Source organism: Vanellus vanellus, assembly GCF_965231255.1.
Source record: "Vanellus vanellus genome assembly, contig: HAP1_SCAFFOLD_40, whole genome shotgun sequence".
Lineage (NCBI taxonomy): Eukaryota > Metazoa > Chordata > Aves > Charadriiformes > Charadriidae > Vanellus > Vanellus vanellus.
In genome coordinates, this window is record NW_028127876.1 from 2,350,282 (window position 1) to 2,369,491 (window position 19,210).

The following is a 19,210-nucleotide window of genomic DNA, read 5'->3' on the forward strand; positions in this document are numbered from 1 at the left end:
CTACTCTGCACTGGTGAGGCCACAACTGCAATACTGTGTCCAGTTTTGGGCTCCCCAGCTCAAGAGGGACAGGGAACTGCTGGAGCGAGTCCAGCGAAGGGCAACTAAGATGATGAAGGGATTGGAGCATCTCCCGTATGAGGAAAGGCTGAGAGAGCTGGGACTCTTTAGCCTGGAGAAGAGAAGGCTGAGGGGAGACCTTATTATGGCATATGAGTATCTAAAGGGTGGGTTGAAGGAGGATGGAGCCAGGCTCTTTTCAATGGTTCCCAGTGACAGGACGAGGGGCAATGGGCACAAGTTAGAACACAGGAAGTTCCGTTCAAATACACGGAAACACTTCTTTACGGTGAGGGTGACAGAGCACTGGCCCAGGCTGCCCAGGGAGGTTGTGGAGTCCCCTTCTCTGGAGCTTTTCAAGACCCACCTGGATGCAGTCCTGAGTCATGTGCTCTGGGCAATCCTGCTTTAGCAGGGGAGTTGGTCTTGATTATCTCTAGAGGTCCCTTCCAACTCTTAAAACTCCGTGATTCTGTGATTCCATAGTGGAAATTGCTAAAATAGCATTAACTGCACGAGAGTCCAGGAGATCGGGCATCTCAGACTGAGTTCGTGGTTAAGGAAAGTTCAGAGTTACGAGATTGCCCTGATCCAATAAATTCTAACGCAGATGCTTCAAAACTTAAGCGACAGCCTCACTCTGATTTGCCAGGATGTTATGAATCACCTACGAAGAAGTCTAATACTGCAAGTTTCACAGGGGAAGGTACTATTTTAGCAGACTTTAACGAAGATGTCCCTTTTTGATATGTTCCAGTTGAAAAATGGAGGCAAATAAAGCAAAAGGCACTGGACAGTGGAGATACAGCATGTGGAAATGCAATAGCGTGTCCCGTCTTACGACGAACGGATCAGCCTAATGAGCACTCGCCTTTTCCTTATGGAGTAATTAAAGACTTGAGACAAACTCTTATGCAAAATGGGTTAAGTGCACCACATACTCAAAGTTTGCTACAAGGAATATTTGGGGGGAATGAGTTAACACCCTATGATATTTGGCAAATTACACGTTTAATACTTACTCCTACGCAAATGGTATTATTTGAGTCAATGTGGAAATCTGCTTGCCAAGTGGCAGCCCTTGCAAGCAGCGAATGCTGCTGCGAAAGAGTCTTTGTTAACGCAGCTTGTTGTGGGAAATGCTAATTATGAATGTCAGTGTATTTTGCGTTCATTACAAAATCCAACGATAGTCCAAATGATTGAGACATGTCAAAGAATCGGTTCTAACTCTCATAACATGGAGATGTTGGCAACAACTTTTGCTGCAGCGGTGAAAGTACAAGGAAGTTGGTTTTTGTGTGGGCCGGCTATAGCCCAGCGGTTACTTTGGTCTTTCACAAGTGTGTCGTGTGAATCTGTCAGATCATTCAGAATCTGTGCGTAAAAACATTCAAATGTTAAAGGAGGGGGTCAGAAAGTTGCAAATAGACAATGAATGGAATTGGTTGAACGATTTGTTATCTGGTTGGGGAATTACAGGATGGATAGCTGCAATTATTAAGACAGGATTAATGATATTGATCATAATTTTTTTTATAGCATTAATTTTTCCATGTTTATACTCTTGTCTGCAAAGGGCCCTGCAGAAGATGATAAACTCGGCGTTTTTAATTGAAAAACAAAACAGGGGGAGATGTGGGGACTGAGGCAAAAGAAGGGTTAAGTGGGGTAGAACTAATAGGGAGGAATAAGCAGCTGCAGCACTGTTCTGGCAGACCACGAAGTTGTGTGTAGCTCCTCCCGAGATAAGGAGGTGCTGCTCACAGGGAGGAGAGATTCCCTTTTCGGTGGGAACGTGATCTTTTGGAGTACGCGATGGTGTAAACAAGCAAAGTAGGCAATTACTGGCCGTGGTAGAAAAGTATGTAAAGAGCACGCTTGCTTAATACAGCGGATGTCGGTTTCGATCCTGCATATCGCAGTCCGCGCGTTCCCACCGCCACACGCCCCCTCCCCCGCGGGCCGCCCCCCGGCCCCGGCAGCGCCCCGCTCCGCCCGCCCGCCCCCGCCCTGGGCAGGAGCTCCCCGAGCCCGCGCCGCCCCGCCGGAGCGCAGCGGGACGAGCAGCTGCAGCGCCCGGTGCCGCGGGGCCGGTTCCTGCGCGCCGTCACCCGCGGCGGGAGGAGCCGCACCGCGCCCGCGGGCACCGGCGGGGCTCGGCTCCGCTCGGATGGGGTCGGATGGGGTCGGCGGGGGTCGGATCTGTTCGGCCCATCCATCCCCCAGTGGTGGGAGGGGAGAAGGGAACCCCCCCGTCTTTGCCAGCGCCGCCTCCTCCCCACAGTGTCCCCCAGAGAAGGCTCTGAACTCGGGACGATGCCAACGCGGGGGGGGACTGCAGTCTCCGCCCTCCGGCACCCACTCCGAGGGGATCTTCCGCTCTCTGACCATCTCCTGCTCCCGCTGCGGGGAGTTCCTGCTCTGGATGGATCCAGCCGGTTATGGAGGTATCGAGGGAAGTTGGACTCTCGCGTCCGCTACGGGGAGGTCAGAGCTGGGAAGCGCTCCGTACCCCGGCAGCAGCGGGGGGGGGTCGAGCTGAGCAGGGAGGTGTTGGCCGGGCAGGAGGAACTGCTGCGCTGTCCCTGTGTCCCTCCAGAAGGACAGCGGCAAGAGAGGAGTGTGGGAGGAGGAGGTGGCGGGGGCAGAAGAGGAGGGGGAAGGGGAGCCGAACGCGGAGGAGCTGCGGGAGAAGAGCTGGACCATGGGGCTGTCCTGCCCCCCGCTGCCGGGCACGGGGGTCTGGGGGCACCGAGGGCTGGAGCTGTGCTCCGCAGGGCTGTGCTGGCCCCCAGGTGCGGTTTTAATGTTGAATTTCTGTAAATGACTGGCTTGTAGAAGGCATGTGTAGATTTGGGGAGGGGGGAAGCAGGAGCTGTGGCCGTGGGGGGGTGCATGCAGCTGAGGGGGTGGAGCTGTGACCTTGCTGGGCAGGAAGGACCACGGACCTGTCCGTGTCTGATCCCTGCAGCCCCCCGGCTGTCCCCCTGCAGCTCTAGGGGAAGGGGCTGCCAGCGTCGGACAGGCGGCTCCGGCTCCTGCCCCCTCCGGGGGAAAAGGGTCCCCGGGGCTGCGGGCAGAGCCCCTCCTGTGCTCCCCGGGGGCTCTCGGGAGGTGCCCGACAAGGTGCCGTCAGGGGCGACCTCCTCTTGCAGTAGCAGCGGGGGGGGCAGTGCCGCCCGAACCAAGGTGCCTGCCTGTGTCAGGTTCTGCAGGCAGCCTGTGGGCAGGGACGGTGCCCGGAGGGGGCTGGGGGGACCCCGCGCTCTTCCCACATGCCTGCAGCAGGGCAAGCAGCCCCAGGACCCTCCAGCTCCCCACGAGCGCTGGGGGATGTGCCTGTCCCCACCATGGCCTCGCTACGGGGAAACAACATCCAGAGAGACATTGCAACATGGCAAAATGCATAGCAAGAGTCGTAGCTGAGAGGTTCCTGAATGGTGACCCTGGGGCAGCTCTACCTTGGAAGTGGCAGAAAGCAGAGCCATCTGGAGCCATAGAGCAGCGGCTTTGGCAACCAGATAAGGACAGTTGACCAAAACAATACAGTGATTAAAAAGGAGTCAACGACTCCCAGAGGATTCTGAAGGACTATCCGAGAGACTATAATGCGCATACCGGGGTGGGTAGTAGCCTATGGTAATGAGTTCCCGGAAAAGTAACGAACATGTTAATCATTTCCCCAAAACCTTGTGAATGTGTATATATAGCATGTCTGTAAGCTGTATAACTAACCCTTTACGGTGTGTAAGTTTGGAGGAGCGATCCCCCTTGCACCAGCGCTGCAATAGACATAGCTGCTTTATAACGCTGTGTGAGTTGTGGACTTTGTTTCCGCACGTCAGCACTGCAGGGCTCAAGGATGGGGACACCCCCCCCTCCCCCGTCCCCTCCCTTCTGCCCGCAGGGAGCAGCCCCAGGCAGGGATGCTGAGCACGGGGGTTTCTTGACAGGCCTAGGGCTGGCAGCGGTGACACTTGGCTGTAGGACATGTCCCACCCAGGCAGGGGTGCAACTCCTTCAGGGGGCAGCATGTCACTCAGAGCTGGGGGGGACTTGGATGGTCTCGGGCAGAGTGAGTGTTACCCCAGCCTGCTACCATGGCCCTTTGCAGCTCCGGTGGTACCCAGGCAGGGACGGGATGGGCTGGCCTGAGGCTGGAGCACCCGAGGGTGATGCCCCCCCACCACAGAGCATCCTCAGACCAATGCGTGCTGTGGAGATGGTGGGGCAGGGCTGGATGAAGGATGCGGAGCAGCGGGGCCAGGGCAGGGCCAGGGCCATCACCTGTAGCTGTAGCCAAGGGGAAGCCGAAGTCCTTTTGGGGTGGAGGTGGTGGAAGGAGTAGCGAGGGCGGCACTCGCTGTTGGACAGGTCCAGGTTGCAGTTCCAGCCGATGGTCACACTGATCATCCAGTCCTGCAGCAGGGACCAGCAGACCTCACACAGTGCCAGCACGCTGCGGGCACAGCATCCCAACGTGCACGGCACCACCATGGTCACAGCATCTCCAGGGGCACGGCATCCCCATGGGTACAGCACCTACGTCCCTGCAGGCGTAGAATCTCCACAGACATGGCAATCCCCCAGGCACAGCACCCCAGTGGGCATGGGAACCCCCACGGGCATGGCATCCCTGCGGGCACAGCATGTCCACGGGTATGGCATCCCTGGGGGCATGCAGCATCCCCCCAACCCACACTGCTCCCGCCCGGCCACGAGCACAGCCCCATCCTCGCCCTCCCCAGCAGGACGGGGCTGGGTTGCCACAGGCGTTGGGCCACAGGCCCTTGCCAGGGACGCCGTTGGCACTGCCTGCTGGCCCAAGAGTGCCCGGGAAGGGGCTTCCCAGAGGAGCTGGCCGGGCAGCAAGGAGCAGGTCCCAAAGGACGGGAAGACGCTGGGGACGGGCAGGGGGGCAGAGAGCGGGGGAAGGATGGAACAGCGTCGAGTGCCTCTCCTGGGGGGGACTTGTCTGCTCCTGCAGGTGCAGAGGGCAGGGAGGGCCCTGCGGGGACGCTGCGCTGCTCGGCCACCCGCCCCCCCATCCCCGGCAGAGGCGGGAGGGAGTCCCGGGGAGGCGGCACTGCCTCGCTCCGGCCGCGCCTGCCGCCTGCTCCCCCCGCCCGGCTCGGCCCGGCTCTGCCCGCACGGCTGGCTGGATCGGCTCGTCTGGGCTCGGCTCGTCTGGGCTCGGCTCGAGTGGGCTGCGACCCTGCGGGCCCGGGCCGGGCCGTGCGGCGGGAGCCCCGGCGGAGCGGCGGGGCAGGTGTGGGCGCGGAGGGGGCCGGGGGTCCCGGTGGGTGCGTGCGGGGGCTGCGGGCAGGGGGCGTGTGGGCCTCGCTCCGCGGAGGCTGCGGAGGCCGCGGCGGGGCCCGAGGGCAGAAGCGCGGGGCCGGCGGGCCCGTGAGCGGGTCCCCGCGGGAGCGGGCAGCGGCGCAGCCGTCGGGCGTCCCCCGGGCGCGGCCCCGCCCCTGCCCGCTGCTGCCGGGGGTCTGGCGGGGCGGCCGTCGGCGGGCAGCGGGGGTGCGGAGAGGGGCCGGGCTGCGGCCGCTGGCTGCGCTCCCCCCGGTGCCGGCGGGGTCGGGGACGGGGACGGGGACGGGCCCGGGGAGAGGCGGGCTGGCGGCGGGGCAGAGGCTGCGGGGCTCCCCCGGGGCACAGGGTCGGGCCCGGGCCGGTGGAGACGCTCTCGGGCTGCGGCCGGGACAGACGAGGCACAGCCGGCGGCTCTGGCAGAGGAGACGGAGGCTCCGCTTCGATTGCCCGCTCCGTCCTGAGGTAGCATGGCGCCTGCAGCCTGTGCAAGCAGGCCGTGCCCGGCCCAGGGCAGAAGACCCCCGGGGGGCTCGTGCAGGGAGGTCCCGGAGGTGCCCCTGCCAAGCTGGCACAGGGAGGAGAGGCGGAGGGATGGAGGGCACCGCTGGACTCCCGCTCCTGCCAGGACAGGGAACCGCTGGCCACAACTGGCCCCGAGGAGCCCTGGCAAGGGGCCGTGCTCGGGGCTGCAGAGGAAGGCGAAAAACCCCCGGGGGCCCGTGCCAGTGTGCCCCGGGGAAAAAATTCCTTCCTGACCCCAAAAGTGGCTATGGGCTGTTCCCTGAGGACTCGAGCAAGACCTTTTGCGAGGCCTCCAGGGCAGCGGTGGCTCCAGGGGACACCAGCACTGCCCAACCCCTCCTCTGCTTCCACTGGGGGCACTTCAGGGCCATCTCAGCATGGAAAACTGACATGGTTTTCTCTACCAAAACACTCTTTTTCTATGAAAATGTATCCTCCAGGGTCCACACAAGACTCCTCCGAGGCAACTCCTGCAGGCTCTTGATCACAGCTTTAGGGACCTGAGATCCCAGGAAGCAACCCCAGACTCGTCCAGGGAAGATACCCGAGATGATTTTTCTCCTTGGACAATGCTCCATCCTCTGGGATGCACCCGAGACTTATCCCAGCTATGTCCCAGGTATGGCCCTGAGTCTTTTTTTCCAGTGTTTTGGTGACCTGTGATCCCGGGTAGCAACCCCAGACTCCTCCAGGGAAGATACCAAAGATGATTTCTCTACTTGGGAATGAGCTATCCTGCAGGAATCACTCAGAACTCCTCCCAGGCGTCTCCCACAGTCTTTATTCCGGTGGTTGAGGGTCTGGTCATCGCGGGTAGCAACCCCAGGCTCCTCCAGGGAAGAAAGCCAAGATGATTTTTCTCATTGGACAATGCTCCATCTCTGGGATGCATCCGAGACTCCTTGCAGGTATGTTCCTGAGTCTTTTTTCCGGTGGTTTGGGGGCCTGTGACCCCAGGTAGGAACCCCAGACTCCTCCAGGGAGGATACAAAAGATGATTTTTATCCTTGGGCAAAGCTCCATCCTCTGGGATGTATCCGAGATTCCTCCCAGGCGTCTCCCGCAGACATTTTTCCTGTTGTTTGGGGCCCTGTGATCCTGGGTATCAACCCCAGACTCCTCCAGGGAAGATACCCGAGATGATTTTTCTCTTTACAAAATGCTCCATCCTCTGGGATGTACCCCTGACTCCTCCCAGGCGTCTCCCGCAGACTTTTCTCCAGTAGTTTAAGGATCTGAAATCCCAGGTAGCAACCCCAGACTCCTCCAGGGAAGATACCCAAGATGATTTTTCACCTTGGGCAATGCTCCATCCTCTGGGATGCACCTGAGATTCTTCCTAGTCGTCTCCCGCAGACATTTTTCCTGTGTTTTGGGGCCCTGTAATCCTGGGTAGCAACCCCAGACTCCGTCAGGGAAGATACCCAAGATGATTTACCTCCTTGGGCAATGCTCCGTCCTCTGGGATGCATCCGAGACTTATCGCGGCTATGTCCCTGAGACATTTATCCGGTGGTTTAGGGTCCTGTCATCCCAGGTAGCAACCCCAGACTCCTCCAGGGAAGATACCGGAGATGATTTTCCTCCTTGGACTATTGTCCATACTGCGGTATGCACCGGAGACTCCTCCCAGCTCTGTTTCTGAGTGTTTTCTTCCAGTGGTTTAGGGTCCTGTCATCGCGGATAGCAACCCCAGACTCCTCCAGGGAAGATACCCGAGATGAATTTTCTCCTTAGAAAATGTTCCATCCTCTGCGATGCATCTGAGATTCTTCCCAGGCATCTCCCGCAGCCTTTTCTCCAGTGGTTTGGGGCCCTGTTATCCCAGGTAGCAAGCCCAGACTCCTCCAGGGAAGATACCCGAGGTGATTTTTCTCCTTGGACAATGCTGCATCATCCGGGATGCACCCGAGACTCCTCGCAGGTATGTCCCTAAGTCTTTTTTCCGGTGGTTTAGGGTCCTGTCATCCTGGGTAGCAACCCCAGACTCCTCCAGGGAAGATACCCAAGATGATATTTCTGTCTTGACAGTGGTCCATCTTGCGGTATCTACCCAGAACTCTTCCCAGGCATCTCCCGCAGACGTTTCTCCAATGCTTTAGGGCCCTGTGATCCCAGGTGGCAACCCCAGACTCCTCCAGGGAAGATACCCGAGATGAATTTTCTCCTTAGAAAATGTTCCATCCTCTGGGATGCATCTGAGATTCTTCCCAGGCATCTCCCGCAGTCTTTTCTCCAGTGGTTTGGGGCCCTGTTATCCCAGGTAGCAAGCCCAGACTCCTCCAGGGAAGATACCCGAGGTGATTTTTCTCCTTGGACAATGCTGCATCATCTGGGATGCACCCGAGACTCCTCGCAGGTATGTCCCTAAGTCTTTTTTCCGGTGGTTTAGGGTCCTGTCATCCTGGGTAGCAACCCCAGACTCCTCCAGGGAAGATACCCAAGATGATATTTCTGTCTTGACAGTGGTCCATCTTGAGGGATCTACCCAGAACTCTTCCCAGGCGTCTCCCGCAGAGGTTTCTCCAATGCTTTAGGGCCCTGTGATCCCGGGTAGCAACCCCAGACTCCTCCAGGGAAGATACCCGAGATGAATTTTCTCCTTAGAAAATGTTCCATCCTCTGGGATGCATCTGAGATTCTTCCCAGGCATCTCCCGCAGACTTTTCTCCAGTGGTTTGGGGCCCTGTTATCCCAGGTAGCAAGCCCAGACTCCTCCAGGGAAGATACCCGAGATGATTTTTCTCTTTAGAATCTGCTCCATCCTCTGGGATGTACCCCTGACTCCTCCCAGTTGTCTCCCGCAGACTTTTCTGTAGTGGTTTAGGTATGTGAAATCCCAGGTAGCAACCCCAGACTCCTCCAGGGAAGATACCCGAGATGATTTTTCTCCTTGGGCAATGCTCCATCCTCTGGGATGCACCAGAGATTCTTCCCAGTCGTCTCCCGCAGATATTTTTCCTGTGGTTTGGGGCCCTGTAATCCCGGGTAGCAACCCCAGACTCCTCCAGGGAAGATACCAGAGGTGATTTTTCTCCTTGGACAATGCTGCATCGTCTGGGATTCACCAGAGACTCCTCGCAGGTATGTCACCGAGTCTTATTTCCGGTGGTTTAGGGTCCTGTGATCCCGGCTAGCAACCCCAGACTCCTCCAGGGAAGATACCCGAGATGAATTTTCTCCTTAGAAAATGTTCCATCCTCTGGGATGCATCTGAGATTCTTCCCAGGCATCTCCCGCAGATATTTTTCCTGTGGTTTGGGGCCCTGTAATCCCGGGTAGCAACCCCAGACTCCTCCAGGGAAGATACCCGAGGTGATTTTTCTCCTTGGACAATGCTGCATCGTCTGGGATTCACCGGAGACTCCTCACAGGTATGTCCCTGAGTCTTTTTTCCGGTGGTTTAGGGTCCTGTCATCCCGGGTAGCAACCCCAGACTCCTCCAGGGAAGATACCCAAGATGATATTTCTGTCTTGACAGTGGTCCATCCTGCGGGATCTACCCAGAACTCTTCCCAGGCGTCTCCCGCAGAGTTTTCTCCAATGCTTTAGGGCCCTGTGATCCCGGGTAGCAACCCCAGACTCCTCCAGGGAAGGTACCCGAGATGATTTTTCTCCTTGGATAATTCTCCATCCTCTGGGATTCATCCGAGACTTATCGCAGCTATGTCCCTGAGACATTTTTCCGGTGGTTTAGGGTCCTGTCATCCCGGGTAGCAACCCCAGACTCCTCCAGGGAAGATACCCGAGATGATTTTTCTCGTTAGAAAATGCTCCATCCTCTGGGATGCATCTGAGACTTATCACAGCTATGTCCCTGAGTCTTTATTCTGGTGGTTTAGGGTCCTGTCATCCCAGGTAGCAACCCCAGACTGCTCCAGGGAAGATATTTGAGATGATTTTCCTCCTTTGGCAGTGCCCCATCCACTGGGATACATCCGAGATTCTTCCCAGTCGTCTCCCGCAGACATTTTTCCTGTGGTTTGGGGCCCTATAATCCTGGATAGCAAGACCAGACTTCTCCAGGGAAGATATCCGAGATGATTTTTCTCCTTGGACAATTTTCCATCCTGCGGGATGCACCTGAGACTCGTCCCAGCTCTGTTTCTGAGTGTTTTCTTCCTGGGGTTTAGGGCCCTGTGATCCCAGGTAGCAACTCCAGACTTCTCCAGGAAAGAGACCCAAGATGATTTTTCTCCTTTGACAATGCTCCATCCTGCGGGATGCACCCGAGACTGCTCGCAGGTATGTCACCGAGTCTTAATTCCGGTGGTTTAGGGCCCTGTGATCCCGGGTAGCAAGCCCAGACTCCTCCAGAGAAGATAACCAAGATGATTTTTCTCCTTGGGCAATGCTCCATCCTCTGGGATGCACCAGAGATTCTTCCCAGTCGTCTCCCGCAGATATTTTTCCTGTGGTTTGGGGCCCTGTAATCCCGGGTAGCAACCCCAGACTCCTCCAGGGAAGATACCAGAGGTGATTTTTCTCCTTGGACAATGCTGCATCGTCTGGGATTCACCAGAGACTCCTCGCAGGTATGTCACCGAGTCTTATTTCCGGTGGTTTAGGGTCCTGTGAACCCGGGTAGCAACCCCAGACTCCTCCACGGAAGGTACCCAAAATGATTTTTCTCTTTAGAAAATGCTCCATCCTCTGGGATGCATCCGAGACTTATCCCAGCTATGTCCCTGAGTCTTTATTCCGGTGATTTAGGGTCCTGTCATCTCGGGTAGCAACCCCAGACTCCTCCAGGGAAGATACCTGAGATGATTTTCCTCCTTGGGCAATGCTCCATCCTCTGGGATGCATCCGAGACATATCGCAGCTATGTCCCTGAGACATTTTTCCCGTGGTTTAGGGTCCTGTCATCCCAGGTAGCAACCCCAGACTCCTCCAGGGAAGACACCCGAGATGATTTTTCTCTCTTGACAGTGGTCTATCCTGCGGGATCTACCCAGAACTCCTCCCAGGCATCTCCCGCAGAGTTTTCTCCAATGCTTTAGGGCCCTGTGATCCCAGGTGGCAACCCCAGACTCCTCCAGGGAAGATACCCGAGATGATTTTTCTCCTTGGGCAATGCTCCATCCTCTGGGATGCACCCGAGACTCCTCCCAGCTCTGTTTCTGAGTGTTTTCTTCCTCGGGTTTAGGGCCCTTTGATCCCAGGTAGCAACCCCGGACTCCTCCAGGGAAGATAACCAAGATGATTTTTCTCCTTGGACAATGCTCCATCCTGGGGGATGCACCCGAGACTCCTCGCAGGTATGTCACCGAGTCTTATTTCCGGTGGTTTAGGGTCCTGTGATCCCGGGTAGCAACCCCAGACTCCTCCACGGAAGGTACCCAAGATGATTTTTCTCCTTGGATAATGCTCCATCGTCTGCGATGCATCCGAGACTTATCGCAGCTATGTCCCTGAGACATTTTTCCGGTGGTTTAGATACCTGTCATCCCAGGTAGCAACCCCAGACTCCTACAGGGAAGATACCCGAGATGATATTTCTCTCTTGACTGTGGTCCATCCTGCGGGATCTACCCAAAACTCCTCCCAGGCATCTCCCGCAGAGTTTTCTCCAATGCTTTAGGGCCCTGTGATCCCGGGTAGCAACCCCAGACTCCTCCAGGGAAGATACCCGAGATGATTTTTATCCTTGGACTATTGTCCATCCTTCGGGATGCACCCGAGACTCCTCCCAGCTCTGTTTCTGAGTGTTTTCTTCCTGGCGTTTAGGGCCCTGTGATCCCAGGTAGCAACGCCAGACTCCTCCAGGGAAGATACCCGAGATGATTTTTCTCCTTGGGCAATGCTCCATCCTCTGGGATTCACCGGAGATTCCTCACAGGTATGTCTCTCAGTCTTTTTTCTGGTGGTTTAGGGCCCTGTGATCCCAGGTGGCAACCCCAGACTCCTCCAGGGAAGATACCCGAGATGATTTTTCTCCTTGGGCAATGCTCCATCCTCTGGGATGCACCAGAGATTCTTCCCAGTCGTCTCCCGCAGATATTTTTCCTGTGGTTTGGGGCCCTGTAATCCTGGGTAGCAGCCCCAGACTCCTCCAGGGAAGATACCCGAGATGAATTTTCTCCTTGGGCAATGCTCCATCCTCTGGGATTAACCGGAGACTCCTCACAGGTATGTCACCGAGTCTTATTTCCGGTGGTTTAGGGCCCTGTAATCCCGGGTAGCAAACCCAGACTCCTCCAGGGAAGATACCCGAGATGATTTTTCTCTTTAGAAAATGCTCCATCCTCTGGGATGCACCCGAGACTCCTCCCAGCTATGTCCCTTAGTCTTTATTCCGGTCATTTAGGGTCCTGTCATCTCGGGTAGCAACCCCAGACTCCTCCAGGGAAGATACCCAAGATGATTTTTCTCCTTGGGCAATGCTCCATCCTCCTGGATTCACTGGAGATTCCTCACAGGTATGTCCCTCAGTCTTTTTTCTGGTGGTTTAGGGCCCTGTGATCCCAGGTGGCAACCCCAGACTCCTCCAGGGAAGATACCCGAGATGATTTTTCTCCTTGGGCAATGCTCCATCCTCTGGGATTCACCGGAGACTCCTCGCAGGTATGTCCCTGAGTCTTTTTTCCGGTGGTTTAGGGTCCTGTCATCCCGGGAAGCAACCCCAGACTCCTCCAGGGAAGATACCCAAGATGATATTTCTGTCTTGACAGTGGTCCATCCTGCGGGATCTACCCAGAACTCTTCCAAGGCGTCTCCCGCAGAGGTTTCTCCAATCCTTTAGGGCCCTGTGATCCCGGGTAGCAACCCCAGACTCCTCCAGGGAAGGTACCCGAGGTGATTTTTCTCCTTGGATAATTCTCCATCCTCTGGGATGCACCCGAGACTCCTCCCAGCTCTGTTTCTGAGTGTTTTCTTATGGTGGTTTAGGGCCCTGTGATCCCGGGTAGCAAGCCCAGACTCCTCCAGGGAAGATACCCGAGATGATTTTTCTCCTTGGATAATTCTCCATCCTCTGGGATGCATCCGAGACTTATCGCAGCTATGTCCCTGAGACATTTTTCCGGTGGTTTAGGGTCCTGTCATCCCGGGCAGCAACCCCAGACTCCTCCAGGGAAGATACCCGAGATGATTTTTCTCGTTAGAAAATGCTCCATCCTCTGGGATGCATCTGAGACTTATCACAGCTATGTCCCTGAGTTTTTATTCCGGTGGTTTAGGGTCCTGTCATCCCAGGTAGCAACCCCAGACTCCTCCAGGGAAGACAGCCGAGATGATTTTTCTCTTTAGAATCTGCTCCATCCTCTGGGATGTACCCGTGACTCCTCCCAGGTGTCTCCCGCAGACTTTTCTCTAGTGGTTTAGGTATCTGAAATCCCAGGTAGCAACCCCAGACTCCTCCAGGGAAGATACTTGAGATGATTTTCCTCCTTTGGCAGTGCTCCATTCTTTGGGATGCACCTGAGATTCCTCCCAGTCGTCTCCTGCAGACATTTTTCCTGTGGTTTGGGGCCCTATAATCCTGGATAGCAAGACCAGACTTCTCCAGGGAAGATATCCGAGATGATTTTTCTGCTTGGACAATTCTCCATCCTGCGGGATGCAACCGAGACTGCTCACAGGTATGTCACCGAGTCTTATTTCCGGTGGTTTAGGGCCCTGTGATCCCGGGTAGCAAGCCCAGACTCCTCCAGGGAACATACCCGAGATGATTTTTCTCTTTAGAAAATGCTCCATCCTCTGGGATGCATCCGAGACTTATCCCAGCTATGTCCCTGAGTCTTTATTCCGGTGATTTAGGGTCCTGTCATCTCGGGTAGCAACCCCAGACTCCTCCAGGGAAGATACCTGAGATGATTTTCCTCCTTGAGCAATGCTCCATCCTCTGGGGTGCATCCGATACATATCGCAGCTATGTCCCTGAGACATTTTTCCGGTGGTTTAGGGTCCTGTCATCCCAGGCAGCAACCCCAGACTCCTCCAGGGAAGATAGCCAAGATGATTTTTCTCCTTGGGCAATGCTCCATCCTCTGGGATGCACCCGAGACTCCTCCCAGCTCTGTTTCTGATTGTTTTCTTCCTGGGGTTTAGGGCCCTTTGATCCCAGGTAGCAACCCCAGACTCCTCCAGGGAAGATAACCAAGATGGTTTTTCTCCTTGGACAATGCTCCATCCTGCGGGATGCACCCGAGACTCCTCGCAGGTATGTCACCGAGTCTTATTTCCGGTGGTTTAGGGTCCTGTGTTCCCGGGTAGCCACCCCAGACTCCTCCACGGAAGGTACCCAAGATGATTTTTCTCCTTGGATAATGCTCCATCCTCTGGGATGCATCCGAGACTTATCGCAGCTATGTCCCTGAGACATTTTTCCGGTGGTTTAGATACCTGTCATCCCAGGTAGCAACCCCAGACTCCTACAGGTAAGATACCCGAGATGATATTTCTCTCTTGACTGTGGTCCATCCTGCGGGATCTACCCAGAACTCCTCCCAGGCATCTCCCGCAGAGTTTTCTCCAGTGCTTTAGGGCCCTGTGATCCCGGGTAGCAACCCCAGACTCCTCCAGGGAAGATACGCGAGATGATTTTTATCCTTGGACTATTGTCCATCCTTCGGGATGCACCCGAGACTCCTCCCAGCTCTGTTTCTGAGTGTTTTCTTCCTGGCGTTTAGGGCCCTGTGATCCCAGGTAGTAACCCCAGACTCCTCCAGGGAAGATACCCCAGATGATTTTTCTCCTTGGGCAATGCTCCATCCTCTGGAATGCACCAGCGATTCTTCCCAGTCGTCTCCCGCAGATATTTTTCCTGTGGTTTGGGGCACTGTAATCCTGGGTAGCAACCCCAGACTCCTCCAGGGAAGATACCCGAGGTGATTTTTCTCCTTGGACAATGCTGCATCGTCTGGGATTCACCGGAGACTCCTCGCAGGTATGTCCCTGAGTCTTTTTTCCGGTGGTTTAGGGTCCCGTCATCCCGGGTAGCAACCCCAGACTCCTCCAGGGAAGATACCCGAGATGATATTTCTCTCTTGACAATGGTCCATCCTGCGGGATCTACCCAGAACTCCTCCTAGGCATCTCCCGCAGAGTTTTCTCCAATGCTTTAGGGCCCTGTGATCCCGGGTAGCAAACCCAGACTCCTCCAGGGAAGATACCCGAGATGACTCTTATCCTTGGACTATTGTCCATCCTTCGGGATGCACCCGAGACTCCTCCCAGCTCTGTTTCTGAGTGTTTTCTTCCTGGCGTTTAGGGCCCTGTGATCCCAGGTAGCAAGCCCAGACTCCTCCAGGGAAGATACCCAAGATGATATTTCTCTCTTGACAGTGGCCCATCCTGCGGGATCTACCCAGAACTCTTCCCAGGCGTCTCCTGCAGAGTTTTCTCCAATGCTTTAGGGCCCTGTGATCCCGGGTAGCAACCCCAGACTCCTCCAGGGAAGATACCCGAGATGATTTTTCTCCTTGGGCAATGCTCCATCCTCTGGGATTCACCGGAGACTCCTCGCAGGTATGTCCCTGAGTCTTTTTTCCGGTGGTTTAGGGTCCTGTGTTCCCGGGTAGCAACCCCAGACTCCTCCAGGGAAGGTACCCGAGATGATTTTTCTCCTTGGATAATTCTCCATCCTCTGGGATGCATCCGAGACTTATCGCAGCTATGTCCCTGAGACATTTTTCCGGTGTTTTAGGGTCCTGTCATCCCGGGTAGCAACCCCACAGTCCTCCAGGGAAGATACCCGAGATGATTTTTCTCCTTTGACAATGCTCCATCCTGCGGGATGCACCCGAGACTGCTCGCAGGTATGTCACCGAGTCTTATTTCCGGTGGTTTAGGGCCCTGTGATCCCGAGTAGCAACCCCAGACTCCTCCAGGGAAGATACCCGAGATGATTTTTCTCTTTAGAAAATGCTCCATCCTCTGGGATGCACCCGAGACTCCTCCCAGCTCTGTTTCTGATTGTTTTCTTATGGTGGTTTAGGGCCCTGTGATCCCGGGTAGCAAGCCCAGACTCCTCCAGGGAAGATACCCGAGATGATTTTTCTCTTTAGAAAATGCTCCATCCGCTGGGATGCATCCGAGACTTATCCCAGCTATGTCCCTGAGTCTTTATTCCGGTGATTTAGGGTCCTGTCATCCCGGGTAGCAACCCCAGACTCCTCCAGGGAAGATACCTGAGATGATTTTCCTCCTTGGGCAATGCTCCATCCTCTGGGATGCATCTGAGACATATCGCAGCTATGTCCCTGAGACATTTTTCCGGTGGTTTAGATACCTGTCATCCCAGGTAGCAACCCCAGACTCCTCCACGGAAGACACCCGAGATGATTTTTCTCTCTTGACAGTGGTCCATCCTGCGGGATCTACCCAGAACTCCTCCTAGGCATCTCCCGCAGAGTTTTCTCCAATGCTTTAGGGCCCTGTGATCCCGGGTAGCAAACCCAGACTCCTCCAGGGAAGATACCCGAGATGATTCTTATCCTTGGACTATTGTCCATCCTCTGGGATGCACCCGAGACTCCTCCCAGCTCTGTTTCTGAGTGTTTTCTTCCTGGCGTTTAGGGCCCTGTGATCCCAGGTAGCAAGCCCAGACTCCTCCAGGGAAGATACCCGAGATGATTTTTCTCCTTGGGCAATGCTCCATCCTCGGGGATGCACCAGAGATTATCCCAGTCGTCTCCCGCAGATATTTTTCCTGTGGTTTGGGGCCCTGTAATCCTGGGTAGCAACCCCAGACTCCTCCAGGGAAGATACCCGAGGTGATTTTTCTCCTTGGACAATGCTGCATCCTCTGGGATTCACCGGAGACTCCTCGCAGGTATGTCCCTGAGTCTTTTTTCCGGTGGTTTAGGGTCCTGTCATCCCAGGTAGCAACCCCAGACTCCTCCAGGGAAGACACCCGAGATGATTTTTCTCTTTAGAATCTGCTCCATCCTCTGGGATGTACCCCTGACTCCTCCCAGGTGTCTCCCGCAGACTTTTCTCTAGTGGTTTAGGTATGTGAAATCCCAGGTAGCAACCCCACACTCCTCCAGGGAAGATACCCGAGATGATTTTTCTCCTTGGGCAATGCTCCATCCTCTGGGATGCACGTGAGATTTCTCCCAGGCATCTCCCACAGATATTTTTCCTGTGGTTTGGCGCACTGTAATCCTGGGTAGCAACCCCAGACTCCTCCAGGGAAGATACCTGAGATGATTTTTCTCCTTGGGCAATGCTCCATCCTCTGGAATTCACCGGAGGTTCCTCACAGGTATGTCCCTCATTCTTTTTTCCAGTGGTTTAGGGTCCTGTCATCCCAGGTAGCAACCCCAGACTCCTCCAGGGAAGACACCCGAGATGATATTTCTCTCTTACAGTGGTCCATCCTGCGGGATCTACCCAGAACTCCTCCCAGGCATCTCCCGCAGAGTTTTCTCCAAAGCTTTAGGGCCCTGTGATCCCAGGTAGCAACCCCAGACTCCTCCAGGGAAGATACCCGAGATGATTTTTCTCCTTGGGCAATGCTCCATCCTCTGGGATTCACTTGAGATTCCTCACAGGTATGTCCCTCAGTCTTTTTTCTGGTGGTTTAGGGCCCTGTGATCCCAGGTGGCAACGCCAGACTCCTCCAGGGAAGATACCCGAGATGATTTTTCTCCTTGCGTAATTCTCCATGCTCTGGGATGCATCCGAGACTTATCGCAGCTATGTCCCTGAGACATTTTTCCGGTGGTTTAGGGTCCTGTCATCCCGGGTAGCAACCCCACACTCCTCCAGGGAAGATACCCGAGATGATTTTTCTCTTTAGAAAATGCTCCATCCTCTGGGATGCATCTGAGACTTATCACAGGTATGTCCCTGAGTCTTTATTCCGGTGGTTTAGGGTCCTGTCATCCCAGGTAGCAACCCCAGACTCCTACAGGAAAGATACCCGAGATTATATTTCTCTCTTGACTGTGGTCCATCCTGCGGGATCTACCCAGAACTCGTCCCAGGCATCTCCCGCAGAGTTTTCTCCAATGCTTTAGGGCCCTGTGATCCCGGGTAGCAACCCCAGACTCCTCCAGGGAAGATACCCGAGATGATTTTTATCCTTGGACCATTGTCCATCCTTCGGGATGCACCTGACACTCCTCCCAGCTGTGTTTCTGAGTGTTTTCTTCCTGGGGTTAAGGGCCCTGTGATCCCAGGTAGCAACCCCAGACTCCTCCAGGGAAAATACCCGAGATGATTTTTCTCCTTGGGCAATGCTCCATCCTCTGGGATTCACCGGAGATTCCTCACAGGTATGTCCCTCAGTCTTTTTTCTGGTGGTTTAGGGCCCTGTGATCCCAGGTGGCAACCCCAGACTCCTCCAGGGAAGATAACCAAGATGATTTTTCTCCTTTGACAATGCTCCATCCTGCGGGATGCACCCGAGACTGCTCGCAGGTATGTCACCGAGTCTTAATTCCGGTGGTTTAGGGCCCTGTGATCCCGGGTAGCAAGCCCAGACTCCTCCAGAGAAGATAACCAAGATGATTTTTCTCCTTGGGCAATGCTCCATCCTCTGGGATGCACCAGAGATTCTTCCCAGTCGTCTCCCGCAGATATTTTTCCTGTGGTTTGGGGCCCTGTAATCCCGGGTAGCAACCCCAGACTCCTCCAGGGAAGATACCAGAGGTGATTTTTCTCCTTGGACAATGCTGCATCGTCTGGGATTCACCAGAGACTCCTCGCAGGTATGTCACCAAGTCTTATTTCCGGTGGTTTAGGGTCCTGTGAACCCGGGTAGCAACCCCAGACTCCTCCACGGAAGGTACCCAAAATGATTTTTCTCTTTAGAAAATGCTCCATCCTCTGGGATGCATCCGAGACTTATCCCAGCTATGTCCCTGAGTCTTTATTCCGGTGATTTAGGGTCCTGTCATCTCGGGTAGCAACCCCAGACTCCTCCAGGGAAGATACCTGAGATGATTTTCCTCCTTGGGCAATGCTCCATCCTCTGGGATGCATCCGAGACATATCGCAGCTATGTCCCTGAGACATTTTTCCGGTGGTTTAGGGTCCTGTCATCCCAGGTAGCAACCCCAGACTCCTCCAGGGAAGACACCCGAGATGATTTTTCTCTCTTGACAGTGGTCTATCCTGCGGGATCTACCCAGAACTCCTCCCAGGCATCTCCCGCAGAGTTTTCTCCAATGCTTTAGGGCCCTGTGATCCCAGGTGGCAACCCCAGACTCCTCCAGGGAAGATACCCGAGATGATTTTTCTCCTTGGGCAATGCTCCATCCTCTGGGATGCACCCGAGACTCCTCCCAGCTCTGTTTCTGAGTGTTTTCTTCCTCGGGTTTAGGGCCCTTTGATCCCAGGTAGCAACCCCGGA